Source organism: Colossoma macropomum, unplaced genomic scaffold (assembly GCF_904425465.1).
Source record: "Colossoma macropomum unplaced genomic scaffold, Colossoma_macropomum, whole genome shotgun sequence".
NCBI classification, from domain to species: Eukaryota; Metazoa; Chordata; class Actinopteri; order Characiformes; family Serrasalmidae; genus Colossoma; species Colossoma macropomum.
Window position 1 is genome coordinate 31,464,816 of NW_023494803.1, and position 13,352 is coordinate 31,478,167.

Consider the following 13,352-nt stretch of genomic DNA (forward strand, 5'->3'; position numbering starts at 1 on the left):
ACAATCTGCGGCCTCCTGGGAGAGCAGGGAGAGCACGGAGGACAAGGCTGAGATGGATAAATACCTAAATGATGAGACAGTCTGGGGACGTGGGAGCAGTGTCTGGCTATGGCCGTTCACCTCCAATTTGGCAGCCGCGTGAAGAAAGGCAATTGGGCGGCAGCCCCCACACAGCAGCCAGTCCTTATTATTATAAGTTGAAGTGCAGCTTCAGGAATGATTAATGACAGTGTCAGGGCGAAAACAAAGCGTGGCGCAAGTTATCTCTCATCCACCTGCTCCAGCAGGCCGATTGGACAGGAATGGAAAAGGGCTCGAGTGCAGGCCTTGATAATGGGACCACAGAAAAGAGGAGAGAATAGGAAAGATAGGACAGCAGGGACTGACCAAGGAGAGAGGAAATGCAAATGTGAAACCAACTCACCCTGAAGAGACCTACAGAAATATATTTACTGAGAGCTTGTGCTTCTTAATGACTACGCCACAAATTATCAACAACTTTCAAGAATATATTGTAGCATATATTCAACAATGTACCATGTTTTTTGGATGATCCAGAAACTAAATCTATGTGACTGTGAATATTCGTCCACACTTTGTTGTTGTTGTTGTGTTGGTGCAACGCAGAGGAGTGGACGTAATTCCAAGGTGTGAAACTCTGCAAGGTCTGGTGTGTGATTGATTTGACACACAGAGTGGACTTTCATGGCGTCTGTGTTTGTTACATACAGGCCGACTGTCCCCTGCTGTATTGGTGTTGACATTTATAGGATGGTGTTCGAGGGAGCCCTGGACAAGGCTCTAATTAGATAGAGAAGCATGGAAAGAGAAGAGCAGCCAGACAGTGCCATCCAGTGGCACACTGAGGAACTTCTGGATAACGGATAACTCCAGTAAGATTTCGTTAATTCAATAGCATGTGGTCTGCTATTTAAATTAATATGGTTCCATTATAAAACTTAGTATGTTTGTCCTTAAGCATTGTTTATTACAAAATAATTATGACTTTTTCAAGATTTTGTGAGAAAATTATGTGGATATTTTATTTTTCATTGTTGGCCACATAAAGCACAGAAAGATCACAAATCTAAATTTATCAAAAAGGTAAAATGGCTAAAAACAAAAAAAGCCATTTAAATAATCATTAAGTGAATTATATCTCCATTATATTTTCACTAATTAAGCAAAAAGATTTGATGTATTTTACTCTCAAGCAAACAACTAGAGATTCACATTCACTTTAAAGATAATAACATTAAAATATTCAGTGTATTCAGAAAATATAATTTTGCAACTGAATACAAGTCTTATTACTGTTATCTTTGCTTTACTTGATTTTGATTTTGCATCTGATGTCTGTAATAACGTGCATTTCATTACCATTTTTCTAAAGGATAAAATCTGCAGGATATGCAGTTACAGTAGTTTGATGAGTATACTGAATAAAGAATCTCAATTTCTGTTGTGGTTACCAAGTGAGAGTGTATGTGTCTGGCCAGTGTGTGTGAGTGTGTGTTTGTCTGGACAGCGGCTGTCACACAAGACTCCCCAAATCAGGTCAACTGGTGACAGAGAGTCGCAGCAGTAGTGTGAGTAGAGAGCGCAGCTGACCTAGATAATGACATGTAGAGTGTTTTATTTATGCACACACTACACAGCCTCACATGGTTATGTGCGCATGTGTGTTCAACTGCATGTGCATGCGCATGTGTGTAATTCTCAGTGTGTTTGCATGTTAGTGTTTGGACACAGTTACACTGCTGCATCAGCAGTAATGCAGCTTTGGCCTTTAGAGTGTTCCTGTTCCAAAACTGAAATATAATAATACAGTACTACGCAAAGTCTTCGACACCCATGAACATTGGTTAAAATTCTGCAGTAAGTGCATTTTTGCCTGTAAAAACATTCCATAACATTATAATAAATCCGAGGTTTAACAATACACAATATTCAAAACTAGATTTGAGCCAATATGGTGGTATCTTATATTTTTCCTTCTGTAAATGTGCCTTGTGTTCACATGTTGATATGTTAACATGCATGTGCACCATGAGCGTAATGGTACACATATTTCTTAGGTTTAATACAATTTTAAATTATGAGGTAAAGATTCAATTAGATTTTTAATATATGTTAAAAATGTTACAAATTATTTTACAGAGCTCTATTTTTATACTACACAAATCATTTTAGCTCAGGTAAATAAAAGTTCTCAAACAGAACTTTTTCAATGCCCGCCATAACACCTTCTAAAAACAACCCAAAAATCACACCCTCTATAAATTGTAACTGACCCAAACCCAAAAACCACAAAAATCACACCCTCTATAAATTATAACTGATGTATATAAAAAAGCCCAGTCATTTGAGCATGGGTTTGTGCATAACATAAGCACGCCCTATCCCTCCCCACCCCCACCTCCTGCCAACCATATTTTCATAGGATGTACCTAGATGTCTCATTGACAGTGCTTTCCATCAAAGACAATAGGAGGGACCTTGGGAGGGGCGTATCGGCGATACAGTTTTGAATTTCGATACACTGTATCAAATTAGATTTTTCAATATGTATTAAAATCAGTGCACCATTGGATTATGAACAAATAAACATAAATACAGTAAAACATAACAAGCTTTTTTAAAACGTTATTGGAATTTCGGTTAGAAGAACACAGAAGAATACAGGTTTGGCGTCTAACTTCTCAGTGCACTCAAGCCATCAGCAGCAGACTTGAATTAATTTCATTATAGACTGATTAGCCAAACTAGGCTTTAGATGGTAACTATAAATACTCAAGGACAGATGTGGAAATGGTTAAGCCAACACGCTGACACAAATCAAATCACACTGTATTGTTTTGTTTTTTTTGTATCCATTCTAATGTTAGTGTTCCTGAACAAATAAATGCTTACAGCCCAGAAAACTGACTTTACATAACATTTTCTCAGAAGGTCTAAGACATTTGCACAGCATGTTATATTCACTGTCCATTTTTCAGTGTATCTGGTGTCAACCTATGTGTGTAGTATGTGTGTTTGTCCGCCCAGTCTCTGACTCTGTTACTTTGCATCCATGACATAATACATCCCAAATCGCATCTTGCAAATAAAAGCTATCAAGTGGGCATGTATATAACTCAGATCTGAGTGTTGTATGTCTGCTTAAGAGATTCGCATCTCACCCATGCACAGCCCCCCACATAACACCAGGAAATGAAAGTCCGCCACCGCTGGCTCTGCTAATAATGACTCCCAGCTTCAGAAAACGTCTCATGTTGCTGGACCGTCATCAAATGGCACTACAAAAACCTTCCATTTTAAAAGTTCTATTTGTAGGTAATAAATAAAACAGGCCTGTCTGGACTCATAGCAGATTGAGAGGAGCAGGAGGCCAGCATGGGGCCATCGTGCTGGCCGGTGTGCATTTGTGACTGTGGGCCCATGGCAGCATAGGCGTACTGATAGAAAGGTCAAAGGCCAGCTATACCATGGCTATAGCCCTCAGCAACGCATCCCACTGCGACAGGCTCAAGTGTGACCAAGTAGATACATGCATGTTGGAATCTGTCTGCGTGCCATTTCAGCATGCTACCAGGCTCTTGAAACAATCAAGAGGGCATTCCAAAACAGCACAGTTTCATTCCAGCGCGTCCTAAAGAGGCCGCCCTTTTCCTCTCTTCAGATAGTCACGGACAGTTCACACTGCAAAATGTCAGACTGATGCAGATGTGATGCTGCTATGTGGTGCCAACATGTGTATATACGTGTGTGTGTGTGTTTGTCCATCTGGTCAATCAGTCTGACTCTGTTGGTTTGTAATCAGTTACATAACACATTACAAACTGCACGCATTAGCCTACATTAAGGGTGGGCAATATAGCAAATAATTGATAAATATAAACTAATAAAAAAGATAATATCATAACAGTCAGAAATCCAATTTGCTGTGTGTTACTATTTGTTTGTTATTTGTTTAAACTAGTCTTATTTATGGCACATGCTATTGCTCAGTGTTCTAGCAGTACTGATAAAACACAGAAAGGTATATTGTGATGTAATTTATCACAATAATACATATAATTTGCCCTTCTTGCTCTAGCCTGTTTGTGATCTACTCACAATTTAGTGAATGTAGTCTATTTTAAGATGCAAATTAATAACCAGTATAATTGTAATCATCCTTAAGCTAACAACAAAAGAGTCCTCTAGTAGACTGCTACCACACAAATAATGCTAATAAAAGCTGCCTCATTTAAAGGGGGATTCCAATGATTTTTCAAAATTTCTGCATGAGTAAATCATTAAGATATAAGTCATTCTGAGTAGTTTATTGTGAAATACGCTGTTCTAGAGCAACTATCCGAGTCAGAATTGTTTTACTATGGTACTGATAGGAACCAGACGTCCAAAGCATGCAATGCCTCTATCTAGACAGAAAACTATTACATTGAAAGGTTACAGATGGTGTCTAAGACATTGTTTTACAATAGTTTTGAGATAAGGTTTTGGCCTAAAACAGAAAGGGACATACATTATATTATCAGGCAAAATAGTACCCAAACCACTATTACCAGGATTACAGTTATCAGCATTGCATATAAAAACTCTGAAGATGCTTGTAGTTTCACTCATTATTTTATACAGCAAATAAAGTGGCTATATTTGTACTGGAGACACTAGGAATTCCTGGCTCTTATCACCTAATGTAAAAAAAAAAAACAAGTTAATTCACCACTAAATACCAAACCACTCTCAGTGACTCTGTTTACATCTCAACCATAGAATTATGCAGAAATTTTGAAAAATTGGTGGAATTCCTCTTTAATCGTAGCAAGACTGCACTCACGCTGTCCGCTGTCTGGAGCTAACAGTATTTTTTTTTTTTTAAGTTGGATTTAGAATGAATCTTTTACTTAAGCAGAATAAAGTGGAAAGAGACCATTGGGGTGATAATGAGATGATAAAGAGTTTTTTGGGGGGGAAGAACTGCTCTGAGTTTTTCAGACACAGGGTGTGCCTGAGCGGGACTGAAACAGGGCCTTTGAAATGCTCCACCGTGCAGTCTCCCTTTGTGTGTAACGACTTGGAAAAATCAAACCCGAAATGAAAACACCCAAAAGAATACCTGAAAGGGAACAATATCTGCTGCCATATGTATATGTTGCTTTACACATCCTACCGTTTTCATCCCCTTCGATATTATGCGTGTGCCACCTTGTGAAGCCGAGCTTTGCGTCTGGAGATTCTTTTAATGAAAACAGGAAGGTACAGAGAGCACACTAAAAAATCTCTTATGCACTCAAACGAACAACCTAGGGACAAAACATGAATTGTGCGCAGTGTCTTTCCTTGTAGTCCTGTGCTCAGACAAGTGTGCGTTTAGCAGCGCCGTTCACAAGTGGGGTCCGGTGGGATGTGCAGATATGTGTTTATCAGAAGAGGAAAGTCTTTTTCTGTGTGGGTGAACCACAGAGTTCACAGAGCTGTAGAGCAGTAGAGGCACGGTGGCACTTTGCTGTTCCTTGACAGAGCGCCTTTCAGTCCCCCCGCGCGCTTTTAATGAGGGCTCAGGGGGTCAATGGGATCTGGCTTCTGGTTGATCACCTTTCATGTTTTTGGAGAGACGGCAGATTAAGTATTTGGAGTGACAGCAGCCCACATTCCAGTTTCACTTTCCTGGGAAATAGACTGAACGTTAAATACAGCTCTAAATGGACTGAGTGGATTGTCATCTTCATGAACACTGATTAAGAGCAATCCAAATGAACCCATTCATATGACAACTACGTTTACCACCTGGTGTAAAGTGACGAAAAAAAAAATGGTGGGACCAAAGGACCAACCAACTGAACCAAATATGCTAAATGATAAAAACTCACTTTTTAGCCATATATATTTATTGTCTTTCTTTAGATTTGTGCTTAGACAAGCACATATGGATAAAATTTCAGATGTGGACGTTTATGGGTTAATTTAAATCACTCATTTAAATGCGTACATCTTTTTAACATAGGTTTGTGTATCTTCTGAGGACTTTTTTCTCCTCGGTCAGTACCAACAACTGAGACTGAGTTACTTGTTTTTTATACCTGTATGTGATCTGAGGGCTCTGTCTCCTCTCCATCAGAGTAACTGTCCGAGTCACTATAAAAAGCCAATGGCGCCACTTTGTGGTTTTTATGCAGAATTACCACATAAATCACCAAATATTACTGACCAAAAAAAGACCTTTGACAAAACACTTGATAAAGTCAAGGTATAAACCAGGGACACTGTATATTGGACTCAAACAATGATTATTTCTTGTCCGACAAGTGAAAAAATAAAAATAAGAATAATGAAGTAAGAAATACTATTAACTACTAAACTATACTTCTTGTAGCATAGATGTTGTACTTTATGGGAACTGTGAAGTATTAAGTGGTCCAATTTGGAGAATACTTTGAAAAATAAAATGCACTAAAATGATTAAAAAAAGCCCTAAAAACAGCTACACTGAATGGATCTGTAACTCCTCAGGCTTAAGGAGCTTTAGGAGAAGGCGTAGTTTGCAGGCAGGTGTAATGAGAGGAGGAAGAGGAGGAAAATGTTACATGATGAAAAGAAACAGTAAGAGGAAAGTAAAAACAACAACAAGACCAAGAACAAGAGTTTCATTCCAAATGCTGTATATCCATTTAAAACAATTTTGGATATAATGTGTTAAAAGAATAACAGCTGACATATATGGAAAATACATTTTTATTTCTCTAATAAAGGTGGTACATCAGTCATAATATAGCAGTGATATTTCTTGCATGTGTAAAGCTCGCTCTCAAAAATATATATCATGAACCAAAAAAGAAATTATTGAGTGGTCTATAATGCATTTGGAACAAAACCCTACATTTGTCCTTTTATCTAACAATACTGTGCAAAGAAAAATAAGGAAAAATACATAAACAGAGCAACAACTAGGCACAGAAGGTAAAAGCAGAAAAGAAACCACACAGTGTTTAAGAGAAAAACACAAAAACATAAAACACAAAGGTAAACACAATAAGACTTACTGAGTAAATACTAAAACATATGTATAGATACAGAGTCATTAAACAGAGGTTATAATGTCAGAGAGAAGGTAAGCTGGAAGAGATTTTTGAAGATTAGTAAATAAAAGTGTAGAAGAGTGACCAGTCTGGCACCTCAGCCGGACCTCAGCCAGCGAGACTTTAAAGGAGCACCAGAGTGGAGTGGCAGTGTGGACATTCTACAGGGATGAGTCACACATCAAAGCCAAATCAAAGAAATCAACGGGCTCTTAACACATCTAGCGACTGATCTAGCTCTTCTATCTTGCATTACTCCTATCTATCTGTCTTTCTCTCACTATCTCTGTTTCTGCTGTGAGCCAACTCAGCCGACATATTCGTCAAGTCAACTAATCCAAAACCAGAAACCTCAGCTTTCCATAAATCTCACCTTTCATATCATTCAGTAAAGGATTCCTTTTTAGCTTAGAGCCAGAGAGGTAAACAGAGGAGAGGAGATGAATAAAATCCGAATTCAAAGACAGATAATGTGTCTCTGATCATCACAGAATTTGTCCTTTTCAGATCTTTCTTTTCACTGGCTCTGTTAACTTTTCTGACTGTTATGTAAACAGAAGGTTTAATCTCAGGACTTGAACTGTAAGAAAATTATCAGTTTGGCCATAATAATCACCAAACTCCCCATAAATCCCTCAAAAGGGATCTGTGTGTTACATTAAGGCCACGCTCATTTTACTGAAAAGAGCTTTTTTCTATAGGTCCAGATGCAAGTTTAAATGTGCTCTGATAGATTACTACATATATATACTATATAATACTGAGATACAATAATAATAATAATAATAGTCACAAATGCCTTTTTTAACATTTTCATTTCTTCCATTATTTCATTTTTCCACAACTGCATACGCCAGCTGCCCTTTTCATTGTGTTAACATGTAATAATGGATATACAAAATGAAATAATCCAAAATGTCTTATAATAAAAAATAACTATATTACTGTTCACAAACTTAAGAATGTTTTTGTACTATTTCTATAAATTACCATTTCGAAGATACACCCAAAATGGGATTCTTCTGTAAGTCTGTAAAGCGTACAGAAACTCATGTCTGACATAGTTCTGCGGTCTAGTTTCTGCATTTTCTACCATTCGTTTACTATTAGTTGATAAACAACATCATCAAAGCGCCACAAGCAGGCTAGCACATGATGAATCTCAAAAGCATGCTTCTAGGGAAATTCTGGGACAAACTGACATATTTAGAGACACATGATCCTATTTGAAGCAGATCACTGTGAGTACAGTATATAATATACTTTGGCTACATAGTTCAAGTAAAACAACATTCCTCAACATTGATAGCAGATCTTTGTCTAGGATCACTGAGATAATGTGCACAAAAAGAAGTGTGCTAAAAATACACATTTTCATATTATTATATTTGTGTACATTTCTATTGTTATATATTAGAGATATACATAGTACTTTTTGCTGGGGCAAGAGTAATTAGCATATACTTGTATGCCTGATTTGCCTTTTTACCAACAGATGCTCCATAATATCATACAAACTCCACTCATACAAACTCCACAGTGATACTGAGCTCCACTGAACAGCATTCCCAGCTCATGTAAACATGTGAACATTCTGCACAGGAACAACACTAACTAGATTCTGTATCAGCAGTCTACAATGTGCTCTCAGTGAATGCATGTGTGCATAGGTACACAAATTACTTACGCACATGTCTACATATCTTGTGGAAGGTGGAAAAGATTTATGAACTGGTAGTCTAATTAAATGTGTATGTAAAGTTAAATGTATGAAAAGGTCAATCAACATTTTCAGGGGGTGTTAACAGGGTGCTGAATGATTTTCAGAGGTTACAGGAGCACGCCCCTTGCACCACGCCTGATGGTACTGTAGGTATGTGCAGTATTAGATATTATTGAACCTTAATTTTTTACAGAAATTAAAAAATAAATCTGTAAATATCTTCATAAGTGATGTGAGGTCACACAAATACAGCTGATAAATACGGTCATAAGCACAAGTTTGGATATCCATGGTAAAATTAGATGCATAACAATTACATTACATTACAAAACATGTCATTTGACCAGGGGTGCCCAAAGTTTTGTGTAAGACAAAACCACATATTTCTGAAACTATAAGAAAAAGAAGAAAGTCATAGTCATGGCACAATCAAGGAACCATCTTTCCTGTATCAGTATTAAGCTTCGGATTTGGAAGAAAACATTTAGAAATCACAGAAACGTAGCATGTTGAATAATGGCGGTTTAGTGACATCTGACATGTCTGACTGTCATGTACTCGTTCGAACTGCCCATGAGGCCTGCTGTCCTGCACTGTAATGTTGGAAACACTGAAATTACAATCAAGAACCAGAAGAGGGCAGAGGTGAGCAAAAAGTCAGATTCATAACAGAATCTGAACAAAGCTCTATTGACTTTGTCGTCAGTACAACATGAATCATTTCCACTGTTCGGAATTTATGTATAGCATGCTTTGTATATTATTGATCTAAACAGTAATCACAAACTTGGACCCCTGCTCATAAAATATAAAATCACCATTATTGTTTGCTCCTGATCTTTACATATTCCTACGGCTTGGAGGTTCATTTTAAGTACTAACAAATTAGAATTGTGATTAAAAATTTAAATTAGAAGGATGTGTATGCAGACAACACACTTTTGATTGCGAATTTAGGACAAAGATTTGAAATTCATGTAGTAATTCATTTAAAGCTTTCATATGACAAAGTGTTATTAAAAATGTTATTTCAACAAGCAATACAGTACAAGATCCAAAATGATTATTTATACAAATCTGTAATAAACTAAATAAATAAATCTGTAAATAAACATGATCTTCCATGCACTTCCATTTTGTTCAACACTAAACAATGCATATATTTCACAGAACAACAAGAGCCATATTTGGAAAAAAATATGCAACAACAACAGTGACAATAGTCATGAGTCACAACACTGAAAACTACACTACTTGCATTTACATCATACATTACACAAAACTACAAACCCTACACTTTTGAAAATGATGGTTCTTCAAGGATCTTTTAGTAAAGCTATTTAGAACCATGACTTCTATATGCAACTATTTCATGCTTAAATTGTTCTTTGCCTGGGGAAAAGGTTCTTTAGATGGATTGAGAATGTGTTGTTTATGGTTCTATATAGAATCTTTTTGAAAATACTTCTACAAAGCACCAGAAAGAGCTCTTCTTCTATTGGTATAATGTCTTCAAGAACCCTTGAAGAACCATCTTTTTTTAAGAGTGCACCAGTGGTGTAGCTGGAATTCCAAAGACATCCACCAACTAACTAACTACCAACAAGACTACTTCACTTTAGCTTCCACAACTGGTTCTATAACCAAAATTTACATTTTGAACACCACACACAATTCCTGACCTCGCATTTAACTGCCAACTACATCAGCACACCACAGCGGGCAAACGCTCATTAACCAAGGTCTTACCTTGTACAGCAGTAGGAGTAGATGTCTGAGGCGAATGGTTGAAGACTGCAATTTTCTCTTCGGTTTTTGTTGGGTTTTTTTGTTTTGTTTTTTCTTTCTTTGTTTGTCTGTTTGTTTTTTACAATATTGGAATTGTTTTCTTTAACACAGTCAACTTTAGCTAACTACCTCGCCTAGTAGCCCACGCCATGAACTAGAACAGATTTAAAGTAACCATTTTACCTTACAATAACAGCTTCAAAATAATTTTGATGGTACTCTGAGTTATAATCTGGTCTCTGTTATTGGCACTCCGGCCCGGAACGCCTGCTGTTAGCGCTAGCTATGTAACTTTGGGGCAGGAGACCTCACGCGACAACTGCGTAACGCTTTACGGCACTACGTCACACAACAACAACAACTCAGCTAGCTATAAAAAGCCAGCTCGGTATTCCCAGCATGGACATCATAGCGGAGGCTGCGAAGAGGCTGAAAAAACGTTATCGAAGGAAACAAGGAAGAGAAAAAGAGAGAATCTCGAACTGGTTTGTACTTTTTGGCGAGAGCGAAAAGAGATTTTAAAAAGATGCAAACAGTCGCACGACTAACGGGAAAACAACCAAATCCGACAGCAGTGTGCACATCTCTGTCAGTGTTATTTACTTGAAAGATTGCGGCGTAGGCTGTAACGTTTTCGGTGTCATCTCTGTCTCACGGAGTTTTGTAGTTTTTTTCCAGATGCCGAAAGTCATTTAACCACATTGAAAGTTTGCAACCTCCTGTAATATTACTCTACCTCGTAAATCGACATAGTTCTTTCTCATCTGATGTTGTTTTTGTAGGTGTTGTGCCGCATTTTGACTCCTCGGCTCCCCGACTACCCTTCATGCAGGCATATGGACGCTACAGACGACACACTATTTGTAAATATCAGAAAGTGCAACTTGTAGCGACCATATTCCTGCGTGACTCGCGTGCACGCGAAGGAAAGTCAGATTTTGCATTTTTCAGCTCGTCAACAAATTATTGGTTACAACTGTCCTGTATTTGCGACAGTGGTGTAAAAGTGAAATACTTTCCTCAACTATAGTGTTTTTCACAAACGTATTGTTTGTATAAAACAGCAACAGTGCACACCCATAGCGGTGTGCAGCCATGTTATCGTAGCCATGGTGATACCGCGACCAAATGGAGAGCCTTTTTCACTTTTCTTCATTTAAGGTGGAAAAAGGCGCGAGTATCCAATAACCCTGCCGAAAAAGGATAATTAGAAACGATTAGGATTAAAACCTAATGGTTTTGCTTTCTAATGGGAATTGGCTTAATAGTTTCCAAAAGAGACCACACGTTTCCTGTAGAACACCTTTAGATCCCATTAGGAAACCATCCAGTGCATTTAGAATCAGCCATTGGTCACCTGTTAAACCATTAGGATCCTTTACACTGTAATATCAACCAATTAAAAAGCCAAAACACATTACTGGTTTATCCTTAGCTTGTTCAGAAACAGAAACGTACCCCTGCAGAATAAACGGTTCAAAATCCACATGGCGACAATTTCTATTCATTTACTGAATTTAATGTATTGGGGAAAAAAATAAACTTTTGTACAGGCCACATTTCATGTTTTATTTGTTTAATACGCTACATTAAATTCAGCAAATAAACAGTAATTGTACATTAAAATGTACAGAAGTGTGTTCTCTGTGGAGGATGTGTCATTTAGAAAATCATCAAAACATGTAATTTGACCAGGGGTGCCCACACTTTTGTATAAGACAAAACCATCTTTATCTGAAACTGTAAGAAAGAGAAGTAAGGCATAATCATTCATTTAACAAAACCGTCAGGAACCAACAGAAACACCTAATGGTTTCTGTTGATTTTTCAGCAGGGAACTCGCCAAGCTTTGGGTTCATCCTATATTATAAGAGCACAAACACATTGTATTTTGTACCATTTCATTCGCATCTGAAGACTTTTTTCGAGCAGTTAGAAATCTGGAGGATCCTCTGTAGCTACGAGTCTGAACTGTACTGATGGCATGTAACCAATCCGGCGTATTCGCCCATATCCGTTGTAGTTCTCCTCATTTGTTGATGCTTTGTGTCATTTTATGACTTATCCAGCAGGTGGCGCAATACACCGCAATATCAACTGCAGTGAGTTGGCCACACGTGTCACAGCAGCTTTTAATTTATTTTCCCTTATCTATTGCTAAAAAACACAAAAGACTGAACTGATACGTTAAACATACACGTGTGTGTGTATGTGTGTATGTATATATATATATATATATATATATATATATATATATATATATATATATATATATATATATATATATACACACACACACACACACACACACACACACACACACACACACATACATACATACATACATATATGCTCAGTCATTTGTCATTTAACCAAAGTAATATGGATACCTATAATAAATGAAATTCACATTATTATTTATTTAGGTACACTTATTGAACTGTCATTTGTTAATGTGTATAGAATGGCTTTAAAACCACCACATACCATGTTGTTTTTTTTTTTTTGTAAAGGGAGAAGCTACTGTCATTCCTAAAGTATCATCAAAGTATCAAGGTCTGACTGCTATTAGGTAATCAGTTTTATATCAGTCCTGGGAAGTTTTGTGAGAATTTTGTCTTTCCTACTCTAACACACCTACAGTTCATGCTATGCTTGATAATCAGCTAATTAATTGGTGTAATTTTGGCATGTTAGAGAAGGAAAAAGTTAAAATGTGCAGTGCAGACTGGGACTGAAGGCCACCGGCCTGTGTT